Consider the following 7,067-nt stretch of genomic DNA (forward strand, 5'->3'; position numbering starts at 1 on the left):
AAATGGAATTTAGTAATATCAGTTATTATAATTATTGTTTTGAAATGTATTTTAGTGAGCAGATAGTCATCACATCTTAGAATAAAATTCTACTTTTTTTTAAGCAATTGGGGTTAAGTAACTTGCTCAAGGTTACACAGCCAGTTATTTCTGGGTGTGGTGCTAGGTATCTGAGCCCAGATTCGATCCCCAGGTCATCCTGACACTGGGGCCAGTGCTCTTAATCACTGAAAATTCTACTTCTTATGTCAAAGTTTTACAATTGGATATGGAGGTTCCTGAATGCTATGGCAATGGTGTTCAAGTTCTAGAATTTCCTACCAATCTCTAAAGAAGATAAAAATGGGTTAGAGCAGGGGTGGAGAACCTGAGGTCTTGAGGCCAAATGTGGGCCTCTAGGTCCTCAAATATGTCCCCTTGACTTTATCCAAATTTCATAGAATAAATTCCCTTAAAAACATTTATTCTGTCAAACTTGGACTCAGTCAAAAGGCTGTGCCCAAAAGACCTAGAAAGTCACATGTGGCCTCTAGGCAGCATGTTCCCCACCCCTGAGTTAGAGAATTTGATAAGAAAAATGCAGGGAATATGTATGCAGTGCCTACCTGCTCAAATCTCTACCTAAGGAATCCAATGTAGTATGAAGAAAAGTGTGCTGGGTTTGGAGGCATTTTACTTATTTTAATTTGCATAGTGCAGTTGAGTTGCATTCTAGGTCACATCTCATTGTGGACCCATCTTCCCAGGATCCTTTGCATTCTTACCTGTTTTTCTTTTTTAATAAGAAAAAATAACCCAAATTTCCAGAACTCAAAAATCTACTTCGTGCCTCCTCCATCCTACACTAGTCAAACTTTATGAATTTCTGAGCTTCTCATTAAACATTTAATTTGCACAGAAATATTTGCATGCTCCTATGATATAGTCATTATTAGAGCCAATTGTATAGATCTTAATACAACAGATTACCTCAAAAACACATTATTATAATACAAAGGACCTTTCTGAAAACAGTCCTATGTTATACATAGAGTAAGTTTTATTTTTCACTTCTCACATTAGAAAACTAAATATCAGCAGAAGAAATTAGTTTCATGAAGTCATTATTGTTATGAAGTATCAGCACTCAGATTGGAACCTAGGTATACTTTCCCTCCAAACCCCATATTCTTTTTAGTTCATCCCACTGATGGTCTATTTTGTTGGCTTTTTAATGGAATGAACTTCACCCTATAGCAACTAGGCATGTTTCTAAATGTCTAACTTTCACAAAAATATTAACATGAATAATATTTACCAGATCAACTCATTTGTTTGGGAATTTGAGGTTATCAAAGAGCTTTATGTATGTTTTCTCATTTGATTCTCACAAAAACTCAGAGAGGTAATTATTATTATCAATTATTTATCCACTTTTTACAGTTGAGGAAATGAGGTGTATTGCATTGAAAATACTTGTCCAGTTTCATACAACTATTAATTGTATGAGGATGGTTTCAAACAAAGGTACTATTTACTCTAAGCCTAGCTCTCCATTCACAAAACTACAACTAAGTCAAAAAATGTTCATTTGAGAAGGAAGAATAGCTATGTCTTTTTGTGAGTCTTACTGTCCTCACTTGGAAAATGGGGACAATAAGAGATACATAGCTTAGAGGCAGGCATCCTCTCCAAGGATTGTTTGTTTAAGAGGCTTTTGAGCCATTTTTCAGTCATGTCCAACTTTTTGTGAACATTCAGAATTTTTCTTGATATTCAATTATCAATTAAAACTTATAGCTATTTGGAGCAGTGAAAAAACAATATTCCCTACTCACCTCTGATGAAGAGCAGGCTAATAGACACAAGGGGGAAGATAATATTTTCAGGGGTCATGTCTTCTACAAGTGATCTGACCATGAAAATAGTAATAGTAACTCATATTTATGTAACCATTTAAGATTTTAAAAAATATCAGAGTAGATTGAAAATCCTAATATTGGAAGACACCATAGGACCTCTCACTTGCAAGAAATTCTTCCTGACTGACTGAGAGTCAGACTGATGGATGAGTCCAAAAACTGACTTATGCTTTCTGAATCTGGCTCACTGTCAAACCAGTTGAAATGCTACTTCCTCTGCAAAGCCATTGGCAGAAATACTTATCTTTCACCCCCTTCACTTTTCTGTCTACTGGATCAATCAGACGTCAATTTTATTTTCTTCATTCCTTGACTTCCTACTCTAATTTCATCTTTTTTCTCATTTTACTCAATTAGCATTTATAAACACACACACACACACACACACAGAAACAATTTCTCTCCTAGGCTTATATTCTACTGGCAAGGAGGATCACGTGAACCAAAAAATGTTAATACAAAATATGTGGGGGTGGAATGGGGTTAAAGACCTTGACAAATGGAATGATCTGGAAAGACCTCCTATAGGAGGTGGCATTTCATTAAGCAGTATCTAGCATTCCTAACAGTATCTTAAGAGAGTCATTGACTTGGAATCTGACTCCATTCCCTTCAAAAGAATGACTGCATGGCTGTCTCTTTGGGATTATTGTTTAAAACACACACACACACATTCCTAATTTATAGAAATCAGTTTAGACAGATTTACATGTTTATATTGAGCTAGAATTTTCCCTGAAAGGCCATGTGCTTACTAGTCCTCATTATTTGTTTTCCTCTCTAGGAAAATCTAGTCTCTTTTCTCAAGGATTAACTCAACACAACATTTTATTGGCCTAATGAAAAAGGTCTTGGGAATAACTAGCTGGGAAAGTGAATCAAATGAAGCCCAAATCACTTTTCCTGGTAGTATTTATAGCAGTTGTGTGGATCAAGTTAGATAATGTATTGGGAAGGTTTTTGTAAATTGTAAAGGCTTTATAAACTGTGTATTGCTTTATAGTTAAAAGTATCCAAGACCAGAACTGCTTTGCTCTCATAAAAAAAATGCTTTAAGGATGATTCATTATTACTGCTGCTACAACTACTACTACCACCATCACCACCACACCACCACCAACCACCACTACTGTTATTATTCCTTGATTTCTTTCTCACTCAAATTGTAGTCTTTTCTTGATCTCACTCTGTATGGACTTCTTTGAAACTTTGGGCTTCACTCAGCCTGTGATATCCGGCCCAGCCTTGTAGACTAGCTGATTTTTAAGAATTACTGAATATAACTCTCCTGTGCTTTCTATTTATCCATTATGATCTCAACTTGGATAATATTCACTCCCACACTATTTTCAAGGTGAATTCTCTCTCTCTCTGGCATTGTTTATCTCCTTAATCTATGTTTTCTCACTCCAATCAGGGGAGGTGAGCATCCAACAGTAACTTTTTACTTCATTTTTTCCCTTTGAGGTTATATAATTTAATCTGTATTGTTGTGTTGAAACCCAAATTACCTGCCTCCTGATTGGAAGCCCACCATTAAGCCCCTTTATATATTTGTTTTTGTTTCTATCCTATATATCTGTAGCAGCAAGCACCCCAGCATCCCCAGGGTGGCTGCCAACACAGGTTCTTAGATCTGCTTTTATAAAGGAAAGAAACTCAAAATGGCTTTACAAGCTTACTTTAATCAATCTAACATATATCATTTACCTAGTTCAGGGGGAAAAGGTCAGCATCCCGAACTTCAGAGTATACAGACAGAAGTTACAAAACAGAGAAACAGATAAATCAGAGAGGCTTCCAAACTGCCCAACCATAACATCCATACCAAATCACAGTTATCAGAGAGGGAAGCATCAACATCTGGGTTTTTCAAAGCCAGGGGGCTATCAATGGCTGCCCAGAGTCTCATCTGGTCAAATCACACAACACTTTTCAAAGTTAGCCCCAAAGCAAAGCCTCACATCAGGGATTATATAGCCTTCTTCTGGGTCAGAGAATGTAACCACTCTCTTGACCCACTGCCCAATCACACATCATCAAGGTGCCAGCATTCCTGAAAACCAAGCCTCCTGCCACAGGCTCCATGTGACCACCTTCAACCTATTAGGCGGCAGAGTATATTTTCAAATCAAGGAAGGTTCTCAGAGTCTCTTAAGCCTATCAAAGGGCCTGGGGCAGGGAAGATCTTTAAATGTGCATTTCCATTACATTTAATGTAATGCCAAGCAAAGGTAACTTCCCAAGGTTCAAAATACCAGCATAGCTCCTCTCCATTTTATTCAGAGACAAATTAAGAACAGAGAAGATCAAAATACAGCATAATTCAAAATTCAGTCTTCACCAAGTGTAATTCAACCTAGTACTACTCCAGCCCTGGGCAATACATTCATTTAGTCAATCACAAAGCCCCTCTTCTCAATTGGAGATTAGCTTCCAATCATAAACAAAGTACATTCATTTGGTCAGTCACAGAGCACAAAAAAAGTCAAAAGTTCCCCACCCTTGAATCACTACTGAATAGGCCATCTACCCCAGAGTTACAACAAGCTTAAGATATTGTCACAGAATTTAATACCCAAAGAGAGGTCTTTTCTTCATCTTGACCCAAGGCAAGTTCTCAGCAATCTCTGTTCCTGGGGAGACAAAGCTTGATAAGGCCAAAAGATACATTGTCAGTGTCCTCATTAATTTGTTCTCTGTCTGCAGAACAGTACCAGGACCCCTGAAAACATCAGCAAGACCCTCTTCCAGGATTTCCGTAAATATACAACAAGAAAATCCTTCTTCAGGACTTCTGAACCAACAGCAAGCTCCCAGAACCTCTGCAACAACAGCATTGTCCTTCACCAGTGGACACAATTCACTCTCTGTCTGTAGAACAGTCTCAGGAGCTCTGAACCAACAGCAAGGTTCCAAGCCTCTGCAACAACAGCACTGTCCTTCACCAGTGGACGCAATTCACTCTCTGTCTGCAGAACAGTCTCAGGCGCTCTGAACCAACACCAAGGTTCCAGAACCTCTGCAACAACAACGCTATCTTTCACCAATGGATGAATCTGGCAAAACAACATCAAAAGAGATAAAGTACCAGCATCACAGCCATGTCTCCTCAGTCCTTGCTAGCTCTGGGTGGCAGCTCTCAAAACTCCTAGGCAGCTAGAACTGACCCTCAGCAATCCTCTCCATCTCTCTGCCTTCAGGATGCTGCTTCCAAAAAATTCTTCTGCCTCTCTTTCTCTGCTTGTGCCTCTCTAAATCCATGTCACCAGCTCCTCCCAGTTCAACCCTCTCTTTTCATGTCAACAAGTCCATCCCACAAGTGGGATTCACAAGTTCTGGGTTTTAACACTCAACCAAACCAATACAGGGGATCTTTAAATTCCATTACTATTACAATATCCTATAATAGCTTGAAACAGCTTAAGGCATAGTCTTGGGTATTTCCCAAGGCATAGCCCCAGGGTTATAGCAAAAGTTTATCTTAAGGGGTGGCTAGGTGGTGCAGTGAATAGAGTGTTGGCCCTGGAGTCAGGAGGACCTGAGTTCAAATCCAGCCTCAGACATTTAACACAAAAACTAGTCATGTTACCTTGGGCAAGTCACTTAACCCCAATTGCCCTCCAAAAAAAAAGCAAAAAAAAAGTTTATCTTAAGAAGAGACCACCCTGTTCTGCTCCTGCTGACCAATCAGGGTACCCACACCCTTTGCCCAGAATATGACCCTAGCCTGTCCCCATGCACCCTGTATCCTCCACCCTGTTCTGGGAGGGACACCCTTGTATCCTTGGATCATCTTCCCAAATTGGCCCTGAGCTATTTATCTAACTAATGGCAATTCTTGGCTTCTGTTCATCATTGCTTATTCTAGTTCCCCTCTCCAATTGCAGTTTTAGCCTTTATAAGCATCGTTTGTACCTCAATTCGGGGCTGCCTGATATGAGTTTATACTCCAGGCAGAAGTGCACTTAATCAATAAATCCACACCTAAATTTACCTTGAATCCAGACCTCAGCTTGCTCTTATTCTCTGCACAACAGTATCAATATCCTTTCCATCAACAGAGCCCACAAACCCTGTCCAAATTAGAAGATTAAATTTAAGAGTTTCAGGGGATGGAGGATTCTGGGAAGATAGCAGAGTAGGTAAGAAAATTCTGAGCTCTCAAGATCTTCCCCCACAAAAGAATTCAAATAGCACCTTAGGGCAAACAAAGTGTGGGTAGAGATAAATAAAAACAGGGGTATAACCCAGGTCCTCCCAGGACAATTTGAGGAGATCAGAAGAAAAATCCCAGGACCAGGTTTGGTCCCTGAAGAGTAAACACCTCCAGGTTAGGTTCCTTTTTAACAGCAAGCCTCTAGCTAGCCTCTTAACCAACAAGCAGCAAGCCCTGGGGTTGATTGGAGAGAATGCCTTGGCCACAGCCACTAGAATTTGACCCCTGGGATAGTGAGAGGAGTTGGCTGTCTGAGCCCTGGAAGATTGAGGGAACCTCTGTTGACCAGGAACGACAGACCCAGCTGTGCTGGGAAGACTTGCCAGGTTTAGAAGGAAGCAGCACATGCCACTGAGTGCAGAAGTAGTGGGGCAGAAAGCCCCTGGCTGTGGGTACTTACAGGAGGCTGGAGGCTTGGCTTTGGTTTCAGGCTAGAGGGGAGAACTGAGGATCTGGGGCAAAAGGAACCATTTCCCATACCCCTGAGCTAGAGGTGACTACAAATAACTAAGCTATCACCATATGCATAGGCAAAAGAGAAAGAATCTGACGATAGAAACATGTTATGGGAATAGAGATGACTGGGGTTGATCTTCAGAGGAGGAAACTGAAGTAAATAAACTCTCAAAGAGTCACATCAAATGGTTACCTACACAAAAAAAAATTAATAGAAGATCTTTAAAAATCAAATGACAGAGATGTAGGAAAAAATAAAAAAGAAAATAAGAAAAATATAAGAAAAAAAGAAGGGTATGAAAGGAAAGTCAACCAACTGGAGTAGGAGATCCAGAATCTTAAGGAAAAAAAATGTTACTACGAAAATTATAATCAGGCAAAGTGAAACTAGTGAAATTATAAGAGATCTAGACATGTTTAAACAAAATATGAATGATTAAAAAATAGAAGAGGGGATGGCTAAGTGGCACAGTGAATAGAGCATCAGTCCT

This window comes from Petaurus breviceps, unplaced genomic scaffold (genome assembly GCF_028583685.1).
Source record: "Petaurus breviceps papuanus isolate PSGF00001 unplaced genomic scaffold, PetGlider_PUasm1.0 66, whole genome shotgun sequence".
NCBI classification, from domain to species: Eukaryota; Metazoa; Chordata; class Mammalia; order Diprotodontia; family Petauridae; genus Petaurus; species Petaurus breviceps.